At 56.8% G+C, this 15067-nt stretch overlaps 1 protein-coding gene across 1 annotated transcript in view; it reads right to left on the minus strand.

Annotated features, from left to right (window-relative positions):
• The window catches only part of LOC119967900 (membrane-spanning 4-domains subfamily A member 15-like), a 45979-nt gene extending 31777 nt beyond the window's left edge, over window positions 1–14202 (minus strand). The window contains exon 1 of the mRNA XM_038800998.1: window positions 14108–14202. The gene's annotated coding sequence lies outside the window, so the exon portion shown is untranslated. The remainder of the gene's footprint in view (window positions 1–14107) is intronic.
• Window positions 14203–15067: the final 865 nt, after the last annotated feature.

Here is a 15067-nt window from a genome sequence, read left to right on the forward strand (position 1 = left end):
GCTATCTGGATGCCAGGATATCTAAAGCTCCTCTCCACCCTCTTCAACGGGAGCTCCCCTATCTCCCTCTCCTGGCCCCCCAAGGCAGCACAAACAGCTCACTCTTCCCCACGTTGAGCTTATAGCCTGAAAAGTCCCCAAACTCCCCAAGTATCCTCAACACCTCTGGCATCCCCCCACGCCGGATCCGCGATGTACAACAGTAAATCATCCGCGTACAGTGACAGCCGGTGCTCCCCCCCCCCCCGCACAATCCCTCTCCAGTTCTTCGAATCCCTCAGCGCCATAGCCAGGGGTTCAATCGCTAATGGGAAGAGCAGGGGAGACAAAGGGCACCCCTGCCTCGTCCCCCGAGACAGCCGAAAGTCCTCCGACCTCCTCCCATTCGTCACCACACTCGCTACCGGGGAGCTATACAGCAGCCTCACCCAGCTAATGAATCCCTCACCAAAACCCAAATCTCCTCAGCTTCCCACAGGTAGCTCCACTCCACCCTATCGAAGGCTTTCTGCATCCATCGATGCTGCTATTTCCGCCTCCCCATCCGCCGCCAACATCATTAAGAAGCCGCCGCACATTGACATTCAGCTGCCTCCCCTTCACAAACCCCGTTTGGTCCTCATGGATAACCATCGGGACCACATCTTCCACCCTCCCGGACAGTATCTTGGCCAACAACTTTGCGTCCACGTTGAGGAGCGAGATGGGCCTGTAAGACCCACACTGGAGGGGATCCTTATCCCACTTCAGGATCAGTGAGATTATTGCTCTGGACATCGTCAGGGGCAAAGTCCCCCCCCCCCCTCCCCCTCGCCCAGGCCTCATTCAGGGTCCTCACTAACAACGGGCCCAGCAGGTCTGAGAACTTCTTATAAAACTCCACCGGGAACCCGTCAGGTCCCGGTGCTTTCCCTGTCTGCATGCTCCCCAGCGCCTCCATCAGCTCCTCGAACATTGCTGCTCACTCTCCTCTAGCCCGTTCCAAACTGGCCAGCTCTATGTATGCAGGGAGTCTGCTAATGATTTCTGTGCCCCCCGCATTGTGGCAGCTCATACCCCCACAGGATTGTGGGATTGCCATTAGTCCCCAGCCAGTGGTAAGCAGGCAGGCTATAACATCCCTGCCCCACAAAGTCCAAGGAATCCACCGAAGACCCTGGCGAAGGAGGGCGTCGGACTCGTTTTGCCGCAGGCCAGGCCCCATTTGCACGAGGCGCTGGATTGGGCGGCCTGTAACGAGATGGAGAACGGCGCGTCCGTGATGAACGGCGCAACGGTTGTACGTCCACGGCCCGTCGGCCCGAGGATTCCCCCTCCGAGGTGTCTTGTGTCTCCATCTCGGAGTCAGAGCCTGCTGCCTCCGTCATCTCGGCGTCTCTATCTCCACGCGGTTCTGCAGCGACCTGCGCAGGCTTTGAGTGAAGCATCAGAGGAAGATTGTGAGGAATACTTTCCATTGTGTCTGGTCTCTGCGGCTGTAGAAATGAGCTCCTGGGGCGGGGAATCTTTGGAAGGGATGGTCTTCTGGACCGAACATGGTCTACATGTTTGCGCTGGAGACGACCCTGGGCTTGCACCTGGTAAGAGATAGGGACCGTTTGGCGAAAGATTTACCCAGGGACCCACTGGGCACCACCAGGAAAATTCCGAACGAACACTGGGTCACCGGGCACAAACTGCTGAATCGGCCGATGCCGAGAAAAACTATGTCCCTGCCGTTCTTGTGTGCAGTGATATGGGGCGTGGCCGGCGGAAGCTTCTGATGCTCCTGGCAAATGGAGCAGTTTTGGGCCACCATCTCAATGTTGGTGTCGAGGCCTGGCCACCAGACATCACTCCGGGCCAACATTTTCATTTTGGTCACACCTGGATGCCCATTGTGCAAGTCTCTCAGTATCAGCTCCTGTCCTTTTCCCGGGACAATCACACACGTCCCCCACAAAAGGATGCCGTCATCCACGCTCAATTTGGACAGCTTGGTGGAAAATGCCCGCAACTCGGCTGGGAGTTGTCTATGCTGCCCACCATACAGGACTATGTGCCGAACCTTTGACAGGACTGGCTCCGTCTGTGTCCACACACGGATCTGTGATGCCGTGACAGGCAAGGTGTCCATAAAATTTAGGGTTGCAACCACCTCACCGGTCGACATGGGGCCGGTCGATAAAGGCAATCGGCTCAGTACGTCGGCATTCCCTATCTGGGTCCCTGGTTTGTGCTCCAGAGAATACTTGTATGCAGCGAGCAACAAAGCCCAGCGCTGGATCCGTGCGGAAGCAATGGGCGGTATCGGCTTATCCTCTCGGAAAAGTCCCAGCAGAGGCTTATGATCAGTCACAATGGCGGACATATACGTACTGGTGGAAGCGTTTCACCGCAAAGACCACCCCAGGCCCTCCTTCTCGATCCGCACGTACCTTTTTTCCGCCGCAGTCAATGTGCGGGAGGCGAAAGCTATCAGCCGCTCGGCCCCATTCTCCATCTTGTGGGACAGGACGGCCCCAATACCATACGGGGATGCATCACATGTGACGAGCAAAGGCTTTCCAGGATCATAGTGGGTTAGTAACCCAGACGACGACAATTGTTGTTTTACCCGCCGGAAAGCAGTTTCTTGCGGCTGCCCCCAAACCCAGGTGTGATTCTTCTTTAACAGAAGGTGCAAAGGGGCCAGCGCAGTTGCCAGATTGGGGAGGAACTTTCCGTAATAGTTTACGAGGCCGAGAAACGAACAAAGATGCGAAGTGTCAGTCGGAGCGGGGGCCTGTTGAATTGCGCGCACCTTCTCTGCGACGGGGTGCAAACCTTCGTGGTCCACCCGATAAACCAGGTAGACTACTTCCTTCGCCTGAAAGACGCACTTTGTAAGACGTAAGCAGACTCCAGCCTCCGAAAAGCATCGAAGGACAGCCTCCAAATGTTCCTGCTCCGACATCCTTGTAATCAAAACGTCATCTAAGTAAACAGCAACACGCGGTAAATCTCTCAAAATGCCCTCCATGACGCGTTGAAAAATAGCGCAGGCAGAGGATACTCCAAAGGGCAACCATGTATATTCATACAGGCTCCGGTGTGTATTAATCGTTACATATGGCCGGGAGGCAGGGTCCAGCTCCAACTGCAGGTAGGCGTGAATCATATCTAATTTTGTGAACGAGAGTCTGCCTGCAAGCTTCGCGTAGAGATCCTCTATGCGAGGCATTGGGTATCGGTCGAGTCGGGAAGCCGTATTCACTGCACGTTTATAGTTGTTGCACAAGCGAACTGTGGCATCTGGCTTCATTACAGGTACAATTGGTGCTGCCCAGTCAGCGAAACGGACGGGCCTGATAATTCCCAAAGTCTCCAAACGAGTGAGCTCCCCTTCTACCTTCTCGAGCAAGGCGTAAGGCAACGGGGGCGCCCGGAAATAGCGCGGCGTGGCTCCTGGTTTGACTTGGATACGGGCTACAGCCCCTTTTATTTTCCCCAAACCGGGCTGGAATACATCTGGGTACCGTCCTAGCACCTCAGTCAACCCTCCAGAAACTGGAGGATGTGCTGCCACTGCAGCCGCAAATGGCGCAACCAGTCCCGACCCAACAGGCTGGGCCCATGGCCACGCACCACGATAAGTGGGAAACGCCCCTCCTGGCGTCCATAAACAACAGGGGCATCGTAGTTCCTGCAATGTCCAATGGTTCCCCCGTGTAGGTGGCCAACCCGGCCTGTGTGTCGGTTACTGTAAGGGTCTGGATACCCTGCTTGATGCAGTCGAATGTCCTCTGGGCGATCATGGAGACCGCTGCGCCAGTGTCCAACTCCATCTCAAGCGGGTGACCATTGACCCATACTGGCACCTTAATGGGGGCCAGACGGGGAGCTGCCACACAATACAGCTGCAGGCAGTCGTCCTCCGTCTCCACGTCCTCGGGAGTAGTCGCCGCAGGTTCATCCAAATGGAAGGTACGGCCCCTGGGCTGGCCCCAGTTTCTGTCGGAATGACGGCGCCTCTGACGCCCCCAGGACCGGCGTCCGTGACGGGGTCGGTGCCCACAAGTCTGACACGGACATGGCTCCTCATCCATTGGTTCTGGAGAAGGCTCCCTTTGGGGAGGAATGTCTGACGGCCACTGCCGTCGATCCGGATGCCGCCCCGCCCAAGGTACCGCAGGGGTGCGGAGAGATGCTTTTGGACGGAAGGGGTTGCGCCCCAAGGCGTGCACCTCCATTCCCTGTAGCTCCTGCACTCCCCGTTCTGCGCTCTCTCGGGACAATACTATTTGAATGGCCTGTTGAAAAGTCAATATTAGCTCGGCTAACAACTTTCTCTAGGTGGCCGCATTGTTAATACCGCAAACCAAACGGTCACGTAACATTTCTGACAAGGTCTCACCATAGTCACAGTACTCCGCAATCCTGCGTAGCCTGGATAGAAACTCGGCAAGGGATTCTCCTGGGGTCCTCTCAGCGGTATTAAACCGGTAACACTGGACTATCGTGGATGGGTTTGGGTTAAAATGTTGCCCCACTAAGGTCACAAGTTCATCAAATGTCTTGGTGTGCGGCGCAGCTGGATAGGCAAGGCTCCTAATCACCCCAAACATATGCGGGCCGCGGCAGTGAACAATATGACCACCTGGCGCTCGATTTCGGTGATGTTGTTTGCATCCATTCTGCGTACTGGTTCCAACTTTCCAGCGCAGCGTCAAAAACATCCAAACGTCCATACAGAGGCATGGTGTAACAAGAAAACAACTTCCAACCTGTATCCAACAAAAAGCCAGGGAGGTGGCTTCAGCAATGCAGATAGCTATTCACTTTAACCCTCGTCGCCAGTTTTGTGAGGGCTGATGGAACCATCAATTCACCAGACACGTGTTTTCCGATATGAATCTAGGCTTTAATCTACTTACTTCAGAGCCAGCCTGTTACCGTTGATGAACTCTCGGTGAACTGCAGGCTGACTCTGGAAAAGGGTATTTATACAGCAGCACAAGGGGAGGAGTCATGGGCGGAGCCAAGGGTGGAGACCTGTACAAGCTCCTGAGCATTCCCAGAGCTACTCCCCCTAGTCGTCAGATAACGCTACTGCGCTTACAAAGATACAGTGTGAATTACCACGTTACATTCACCACATTCACCCCCTGCAAAAAAATCATGTCCGGCGGGGGTGGTGGTTTACAAAGTCAGTCTTTCCGGTGGTCGAACTGTCCGCTGTGAACTGCGGAGCACCGGGGTTGCAGCCTCTTGCGGTGGCTGGATGGGTGTTGTGTGCTGGGGTACGATGGTGGAGTCCAGGGAGGGTTGTATCCGAGCTTCATACTCCTCTGGTTCAACCGGGGACTGGGGGCGCTGGCCGGCGCGGGTGCGCGGATCTGGTGGAGCGAGCTCGTGGGCTCGGGAGCGCGAGGGGGCGGCAGCATGGGGTGTAGGGTGAGAGGTCCTTCTGTGGGGGTAGAGGGGCGCTGGATCCGGCGGGTGCCAGATCCCGGAGGGATACAGTGTCCTGACGGCCGTCAGGGAACTCGACAAATGTGTACTGGGGGTTGGAGTGGAGCAGGCGCACCTTCTCTACAAGGGGGTCGGTTTTGTGCCCCCTGACGTGTTTCCTCAGAAGTACCGGGCCTGGTGTCCTCAGCCATGCCGCAAGTGAGACCACCGTGGTAGTGACCCTGGAAAAATTGAAGAGCCTCTCGTGAGGGGTCTGATTGGTCGCTGTGTACAAAACGGACCTAATAGCGTGGAGCGCGTCTGGGAGGACTTCCTGCCACTGGGAGACTTGGAGCTTTCGAGACCGGAGGGTCAGTAGGACGGTCTTCCAGACCGTCGCGTTCTCCCTCTCCACCTGCCCGTTCCCCCTGGGGTTGTAGCTGGTAGTCCTGCTCATCGCTCATGAAGGACGAACCCCGGTCGCTGTGCACGTAGCTGGGGAAACCAAACAGGGTGAAGATGCTATGCAGAGCCCTAATGACTGTGTGGGAGGTCATGTCGGGGCACGGGATAGCGAATGGAAAACGGGAGAACTCATCTACGACGTTTAGAAAGTAAACGTTCTTGTTAGTTGAGGGGAGTGGCCCTTTGAAATCAATCGCGAGGCGTTCAAAGGGCCTAGAAGCCTTGACCAGGTGGGCCCTGTCTGGTCTATAGAAGTGCGGTTTGCACTCCGCAAAGATCGGGCAGTCCCTGGTGACCGCTTTTACCTCCTCGTTGGAGAAAGGCAGGTTTCGGGCTCTGATGTAGTGGGCGAGCCGGGTGACAGAGGTCATTGTGGATGACTTTCTGTCAATCTGCGCGCTGGCGCATGTCCCGCAGGATAGGGCATCCGGAGGCTCGTTGAGCTTCCCGGGTCAATACTTAATATCGTAATTGTAGATGGAGAATTCGATCCTCCACCTCAGAATTTAGTCATTTTTAATTTTGCCCCTTTGCGAGTTGTCAAACATGAAGGCAACCGATCTTTGGTCGGTGATGAGGGTGAACCTCCTACCTGCGAGGTAGTGCCTCCAGTGACGAACAGCCTCCACAATGGCTTGTGCTTCTTTCTCGACTGAGGAGTGTCGGAGTTCTGAAGCGGAGAGGGTACGGGAGAAAAATGCGACTGGTCTCCATGCCTGATTCAATGTGGCTGCTAGAGCTACCTCTGAGGCGTCGCTCTCAACCTGAAAGGGAGTGGATTCATCCACCGCCCGCATGGCCGCTTTGGCGATGCCCTCCTTGATGCCGTCGAAGGCCTGGCGTGCCTCGGCTGACAGGGGAAATCGTGTGGTCCTAAATAGTGGGCGGACTTTGTCCGCATATTGACGGACCCACTGGGCGTAGTAGGAGAAGAAGCCCAAGCACCGTTTGAGGGCCTTGGGGCAATGGGGGAGAAGGAGTTCTAAGAGGGGGCGCATACGGTCAGGGTCTGGGCCCAGGACTCCGTTTTCCACGACATAGCCGAGGATGGCTAGTCTGGTTGTGCGGAAAACGCATTTCTCCTTGTTATACGTGAGATTCAGTTTCTGTGCCGTCTGGAGAAAACGGTTGGCATCGTGGTCCTGCTGGTCATAGCCGCAGATGGTGACATTGTCCAAGTATGGAAACGTGGCCCGCAGCCCGTACTGGTCCATCATTCGGTCCATTGCTCGTTGGAACACCGAAACCCCGTTAGTGACGCCGAAAGGGACCCGGAGGAAATGGAAGAGGCGGCCATCAGCCTCGAACGCCGTGTAGTGGCGGTCCTCCGGGCGGATTGGGAGCTGGTGGTATGCAGACTTCAGATCCACCGTGGAAAAGAGCCGGTACAGGGCGATCTGGTTTACCATGTCTGCAATCCTGGGGAGGGGATACGCGTCAAGGAAGGTAAATCTATTTATGGTCTGACTATTGTCGACAACCATGCGGAATTTTTCCCCGGTCTTAACGACCACCACTTGAGCTCTCCAGGGACTATTGCTGGCCTCTATAATCCCCTCACTGAGTAGCCTTCGGACCTCTGTTCTGATAAATACCCTATCCTGCAGGCTATACCGCCTGCTACGAGTGGCTACGGGTTTACAGTCCTTAGTGAGATTGGCGAAGAGAGGAGGGGGGGGGAGATTCGCAGCGTAGCGAGGCAGTGGCCCGCCGAAGCTGAGGGTGAGGCTCTTAAAGTTAAATTGAAAGTCTAGGCCTAATAAGAGTGGCACACAGAGGTCGGGCAAAAGGTAGAGTTGGAATTTTGAGTAGCTAGAGCCTCGAATTGTGAGCATCGCGGCGGTGCGTCCCTGGATCTGGACCGAATGGGAGCCTGAAGCGAGCGAGACAGTTTGCCACACGGGGAAAACGGGGAGCGTAGCGTCTTACTAGGTCTGGATGTATGAAGCTCTCAGTGCTCCCGGAGTCGAAGAGGCATGGCGTTTTGTACCCGTTGATATGGACCTCTGCCATCGAATTTCGCAGATGCTTCGGGCGCGATTGGTCCAGAGTGACTGCGCTGAGTTGCGGGTAGTCGGCGGCTCGATCAGCTGTGCTGGAGTGGCCCCGTGATGACTGCCCTCTGAGTTCATCTTCCGATGAGTTTTCCGAGCGCGGAGATGCAGGTCGGGCCTGTGGATCGCACGCGGCAGGCGGCGAGGAAGATGGCGTCCAAGATGGCGGCCCCCATGAGTCGCACGTGGCTGGCCGCGTGGTGGAGGTTTGCCAAGATGGCGGCCCCCATGGATCGCACGTGGCGGGAGGGGGCGGAGTCAGGGCTTAGGCCGCAGAATTTCGGTCCCCGCGGGCCTGGGGAGCGATTACTTCGGGCCGCTGGGGAGTTGGAAGCTGGGGCCCTTTTTGCGAGGCACACTCTTGCGTAGTGGCCTTTCCGCCCGCAGCTGCTGCAGGTCGCGTTGCGGGCCGGGCAGTGCTGCCGCGGGTGCTGATTCTGGCTGCAGAAATGGCAGGCTGGAGCAGCATAGTGGCTGGAGCAGCATGGTGGCTGGGGCAGCATAGTGGCTGGCTGGAGCAGCATAGTGGCTGGAGCATCATAGTGGCTGGCTGGAGCAGCATGGTGGCTGGCTGGGGCAGCATAGTGGCTGGAGCAGCATGGTGGCTGGCTGGAGCAGCATAGTGGCTGGAGCAGCATAGTGGCTGGCTGGAGCAGCATAGTGGCTGGATGGAGCAGCATAGTGGCTGGAGCAGCATAGTGGCTGGATGGAGCAGCATAGTGGCTGGAGCAGCATAGTGGCTGGCTGGAGCAGCATAGTGGCTGGATGGAGCAGCATAGTGGCTGGAGCAGCATAGTGGCTGGCTGGAGCAGCATAGTGGCTGGAGCAGCATAGTGGCTGGCTGGGGCAGCATGGTGGCTGGGGCAGCATGGTGGCTGGATGGAGCAGCATTGTGGCAGGCTGGAGCAGCATAGTGGCTGGCTGGAGCAGCATAGTTGGTGGCTGGGGCAGCATAGTGGCTGGCTGGAGCAGCATAGTGGCTGGAGCAGCATAGTGGCTGGCTGGGGCAGCATAGTGGCTGGCTGGAGCAGCATAGTGGCTGGAGCAGCATAGTGGCTGGGGCAGCATGGTGGCTGGGGCAGCATAGTGGCTGGAGCAGCATAGTGGCTGGGGCAGCATAGTGGCTGGATGGAGCAGCATGGTGGCTGGCTGGAGCAGCATAGTTGGTGGCTGGGGCAGCATAGTGGCTGGCTGGAGCAGCATAGTGGCTGGAGCAGCATAGTGGCTGGATGGAGCAGCATGGTGGCTGGAGCAGCATAGTGGCTGGCTGGGGCAGCATAGTGGCTGGCTGGAGCAGCATAGTGGCTGGAGCAGCATAGTGGCTGGGGCAGCATGGTGGCTGGGGCAGCATAGTGGCTGGAGCAGCATAGTGGCTGGGGCAGCATAGTGGCTGGATGGAGCAGCATGGTGGCTGGCTGGAGCAGCATAGTTGGTGGCTGGGGCAGCATAGTGGCTGGCTGGAGCAGCATAGTGGCTGGAGCAGCATAGTGGCTGGATGGAGCAGCATGGTGGCTGGCTGGAGCAGCATAGTGGCTGGATGGAGCAGCATGGTGGCTGGCTGGAGCAGCATAGTGGCTGGATGGAGCAGCATTGTGGCTGGGGCAGCATAGTGGCTGGCTGGGGCAGCATAGTGGCTGGAGCAGCATGGTGGCTGGCTGGGGCAGCATGGTGGCTGGCTGGAACAGCATAGTGGCTGGCTGGAGCAGCATAGTGGCTGGGGCAGCATGGTGGCTGGATGGAGCAGCATGGTGGCTGGAGCAGCATGGTGGCTGGCTGGGGCAGCATAGTGGCTGGGGCAGCATGGTGGCTGGGGCAGCATAGTGGCTGGCTGGAGCAGCATAGTGGCTGGCTGGGGCAGCATAGTGGCTGGCTGGAGCAGCATGGTGGCTGGATGGAGCAGCATTGTGGCTGGATGGAGCAGCATGGTGGCTGGAGCAGCATGGTGGCTGGCTGGAGCAGCATAGTGGCTGGCTGGGGCAGCATAGTGGCTGGATGGAGCAGCATTGTGGCTGGATGGAGCAGCATAGTGGCTGGCTGGGGCAGCATAGTGGCTGGATGGAGCAGCATTGTGGCTGGATGGAGCAGCATAGTGGCTGGATGGGGCAGCATAGTGGCTGGAGCAGCATAGTGGCTGGATGGAGCAGCATTGTGGCTGGATGGAGCAGCATAGTGGCTGGATGGGGCAGCATAGTGGCTGGAGCAGCATAGTGGCTGGATGGAGCAGCATGGTGGCTGGATGGAGCAGCATAGTGGCTGGATGGGGCAGCATAGTGGCTGGGGCAGCATAGTGGCTGGATGGAGCAGCATAGTGGCTGGATGGGGCAGCATAGTGGCTGGATGGAGCAGCATAGTGGCTGGATGGAGCAGCATAGTGGCTGGATGGGGCAGCATAGTGGCTGGAGCAGCATAGTGGCTGGATGGAGCAGCATGGTGGCTGGCTGGAGCAGCATAGTGGCTGGATGGAGCAGCATTGTGGCTGGGGCAGCATGGTGGCTGGGCGGCCGCGTAGCACAGGCCTGGGGGAGTCGCTGGTCGGGGGCCCATGATTGGGTTGCGGTGTCCGCGGGGAACGAGTTAAGGCTGCGGAAGGAGACCTCCATCGTGGTCGCAGCTTCCACAGTTGTTTCTAAGTCTTGGCCCCCTTTTCCAGCAGGCGCACATAATTAGACCTCAGGCCCGCTACAAAAACATCGTGTACAGCAAGTTCTCTGTGTTCAGCCGCGGTAACCGCTTGATAATTACAGTCATTTGACAAATTATTGAGTTCCCTTAAAAATTCGGCGAGTGATTCTGTAGCTGCTGGTGGCGAGTCGTGAACACATGGCGTGCGTAAACTTCGTTAATGGGCCTTACATACATCTTGTCGAGTATCGCTAGCGCTGCAGTATATGAACCGGCCGAGTTTAGTTGCGTAGTGATTCTGTGGCTCACCCTCGCGTGCAGTAGACTTAACTTCTGTTCCTCTGTAGTTTCGGCTGAGCTCGCTTCTGCCAGGTAGGCCTTAAAGCACCGCAGCCAGTGGGAGAAGATTTCTTTTGCCTCTGCATCCTGTGGGTCGAGTTCCAGGCGTCCAGGCTTGAGGGCCGATTCCATGATCGATCTTGACTGTTCTTAAGTAGATTAAATTGATGGAACCATCAATTCACCAGACACGCGTTTTCCGATATGAATATAGGCTTTAATCTACTTACTACAGAGCCAGCCTGTTACCCGTTGATGAACTCTCGGTGAACTGCAGGCTGACTCTGGACAAGGCTATTTATACAGCAGCACAAGGGGAGGAGTCATGGGCGGAGCCAAGGGTGGAGCTCTGTACAAGCTCCTGAGCATTCCCAGAGCTACTCCCCCTAGTGGTCGGATAACGCTACTGCGCTTACAAAGATACAGTGTGAATTACCATGTTACATTCACAAGGGCCACGAAGAATCCAGCATGAGTTGAAGGATAGAAAGAAATAACATTTATTGACAATAGCATATATATACAACAGCAGCAGTAACTTCCCTTACTGCTCACTCTCCTCTAGCCCGTTCCAAACTAGGCAGCTCTATTTATGCAGGGAGTCTGCTAATGATTTCTCCACCCCCCTCATTGGCGATGCTCATACTTCCACAGGATTGTGGGATTGCCATTAGTCCCCAGCCAATGATAAGTAGGCAGGTTATAACAAACTCCCGGTGTGATATGGAGACCGGAACAGTGCACAGTGACTCCCAGTGTGATACAGAGACCGGAACTGTGCACAGTGACTCCCAGTGTGATACAGAGACCGGAACTGTGCACAGTGACTCCCAGTGTGATACAGAGACCGGAACTGTGCACAGTGACTCCCAGTGTGATAGAGACCGGAACTGTGCACAGTGACTCCCAGTGTGATAGACTGTGCACAGTGACTCCCAGTGTGATAGACTGTGCACAGCGTCACTGCTCCCTCCTGAAGCCTACACCAAATAACAGTAGAACACGAGGGAGAGAGAGAGAGAGAAAACACGAGAGGGAGAGAGAGAAAACACGAGAGGGAGAGAGAGAAAACACGAGAGGGAGAGAGAGAAAACACGAGAGGGAGAGAGAGAAAACACGAGAGGGAGAGAGAGAGAGAGAACACGAGAGGGAGAGAGAGAACACGAGGGGGGAGAGAGAACACAAGAGAGAGAGAACACGAGGAGAGGGAGAGCAAGGGAGTGGTCGGGGGGGGGTGGGGGGGTAGAGTGGATGAAAGGGAGGGAGCAAGGAAAGAATGAGCGAGAGAGGGGGAGATAGGAGGGGAGCAGGAATGGGAGAATGGGGGAGGGGGAAACGGGCGAACAGTAGCCAACGGGGGAGATTGGAGAGGTGGAGACCATGACAATGATAGGGACAGAGACTGGGAGACACCACAGAATTTGGACATTCTTTTGCTGCCATTTCCAAGAGATGTTTGTTAGTTTGCCCATTGTCTGCCTCCCTGCGAAGCTGCCGTTCTGTGAACAGTATTTAATGCACAGAAACACGCCTTGTTGTGTGAATAATACCAGAGCTGGGGGGGGGGGGGGGGGGGGGAGGTTGTGTCTACCAAAACAGACTGATTCTTCTGGAACTCTTGACTGGCAAAGGGAGGACTGTGGGGGTGAGCTGAGCAAGCTGTTAAAAGATTTGAAGGTCAGCATAGAGAAGATGTTTCCACCTGTAGGCGAGACCAGAATGCAGTGGGGCGGGGACAAGGCGGAGCCAATATGTGGTCTGAATTAGATATCATAGAATTTACAGTGCAGAAGGAGGCCATTCGGCCCATCGAGTCTGCACCGGCCCTTGGAAAGAGCACCCTACCCATGCCCATACCTCCACCCTATCCCCGTAACCCCACCTAACGTTTTGGACAATAAGGGACAATTTAGCATGGTCAATCCATCTAAGCTGCACGTCTTTGGACTGTGGGAGGAACCCGGAGCACCCGGAGGAAACCCCCGCAGACACGATTCAGGAGAAGTTTCTTTCGCCAGAGAGTTAGGAGAATGTTGAACTTGCTCCCACCAGCTTAAATCCAGGGATGTAGGAATTGTTTCATGAAGCGGTGAGATTGAGCAGCTTCAGCCTACACGCTGGAGTTTGGAAGAATGAGAGGAGATCGAATTGAGGTATATAAGATGCCAAAGGGGATTAACAGGGTAGAGACAGAGCAGATATTTCTCCTTTTGGGTCTGCAGAGAGATTATAGGCTGCATGGTAGCATCAATGGTTAGCACAGGTTCGATTCCTGGCTTGGGTCACTGTGTGGAGTCTGCACGTCCTCCCAGTGTGTGCGCGGGTTTCCTCCAGGTGCTCCGGTTTCCTCCCAGTCCAAAGACCTGCAGGTTAGCGAATTTGGACATTCTGAATTCTCCCTCTTGTGACCCGATCTGGTGCCGGAATCTGGTGACTAGGGGCTTTTCACAGTAACTTCATTGCAGTGTTAATGTCAGGTTACTTGTAACAATACAGGTTATTATTGACACGGTGAGGGTTTGGAGGGAACGTTCAGTCTGGCTGCAATTCCACTTGTCTCCAGCAGGGCGGCGCGCAGGCGCACTTTCCAGTCCTGGCTCCTGATGACGCAAGCGCAGCCTCAGCACGGCGCATGGGCTGCACCGCCGCTCCCACACCGCGCAGACGTAGCCCCGCCCCTTCCCACAAAGCACAGCCCCGCCCCTCCCCACGGCGCAGCCACGCCCCCACAGCTCGCAGAAGCAACCTCGCCCCGCCCCAACGCGCAGACGCAGCCCTCCCCACACGGCACAGCCCCGCCTCGCCCCCACAGCGCGCAGCCCGCCCCTCCCCCAGAGCGCGCAAGAGCAGCCCCGCCCCTCCCCCACGCGGCGTAGGCGCAGCCCCGCCCCTCCCCCCGCACGGCGAGGCCCGCCCCTCGCCACGGCGCGCAGACGCAGCCCGCCCCTTCCCACGGTGCCCAGTCGCAGCCCCGCCCCTCCCCACGCGGCGCAGGCGCAGCCCCGCCCCCACAAGACCCAGCCCCGCCCCCACAAGACCCAGCCCCGCCCCTCCCCCTCACACATGCCGTTTCTCTGTTTGAAGGACGCGTTTCCCAGTTGCTTTCCCCTCGGCCGCCCATCGCGCTCGGTGTGGCTGAGCGCCGCCGCAGAGCTCCGCCCGCCCAGCGCGGTGAATGCTGCCCCCCCCCGCCCCCCCAGGCCGGGCGGACTCACCCTCAGCCCCTCGCTGTCTCCGCTCTGTGTGGGGGGAGGGGCCGAGTCAACGCGGTTGGCATTTGAAACGCTCGCGCGCACCGCACCAACCGCCGCTCGGCCCCCAGTTCGCATGCGCGGCGGATTGAGGACTCGACACGTCCTTGTGACATCATCCCAGTAATCCTGCCCCCTGTGACATCATCCCAGTAATCCTGCCCCCTGTGACATCATCCCAGTAATCCTGCCCCCTGTGACATCATCCCAGTAATCCTGCCCCCTGTGACATCATCCCAGTAATCCTGCCCCCTGTGACATCATCCCAGTAATCCTGACCCCTGTGACATCGTCCCAGTAATCCTGCCCCCTGTGACATCATCCCAGTAATTCTGCCCCCTGTGACATCTTCCCTGTAATCCTGCCCCCTGTGACATCATCCCAGTAATCCTGTCTCCTGTGACATCATCCCAGTAATCCTGCCCCCTGTGACATCATCCCAGTTATCCTGCCCCCTGGCACATCATCCCAGTAATCCTGTCTCCTGATGACATCATTCCAGTAAACCTTCCCCCTGTGACATCATCCCAGTAATCCTGCCCCTGTGACATCATCCCAGTAATCCTGCCCCTCTGACATCATCCCAGTAATCCTGCCCTCTGTGACATCTTCCCTGTAATCCTGCCCCCTGTGACATCATCCCAGTAATCCTGCCTCCTCTGACATTATCCCAGTAATCCTGCCCCCGTGACATCATCCCAGTAATCCTGCCCTCTGTGACATCTTCCCTGTAATCCTGCCCCCTGTGACATCATCCCAGTAATCCTGCCTCCTCTGACATTATCCCAGTAATCCTGCCCCCGTGACATCATCCGAATAATCCTGTCCCTTGTGACATCATCCCAGTAATCCTGCCCCCTCATTACATCATCCCACTATACCTGCCCCCTGTGACATCATCCCAGTAATCCGGCCTCCTCATGA

Source organism: Scyliorhinus canicula, chromosome 6 (genome assembly GCF_902713615.1).
Source record: "Scyliorhinus canicula chromosome 6, sScyCan1.1, whole genome shotgun sequence".
Taxonomy (NCBI): Eukaryota; Metazoa; Chordata; class Chondrichthyes; order Carcharhiniformes; family Scyliorhinidae; genus Scyliorhinus; species Scyliorhinus canicula.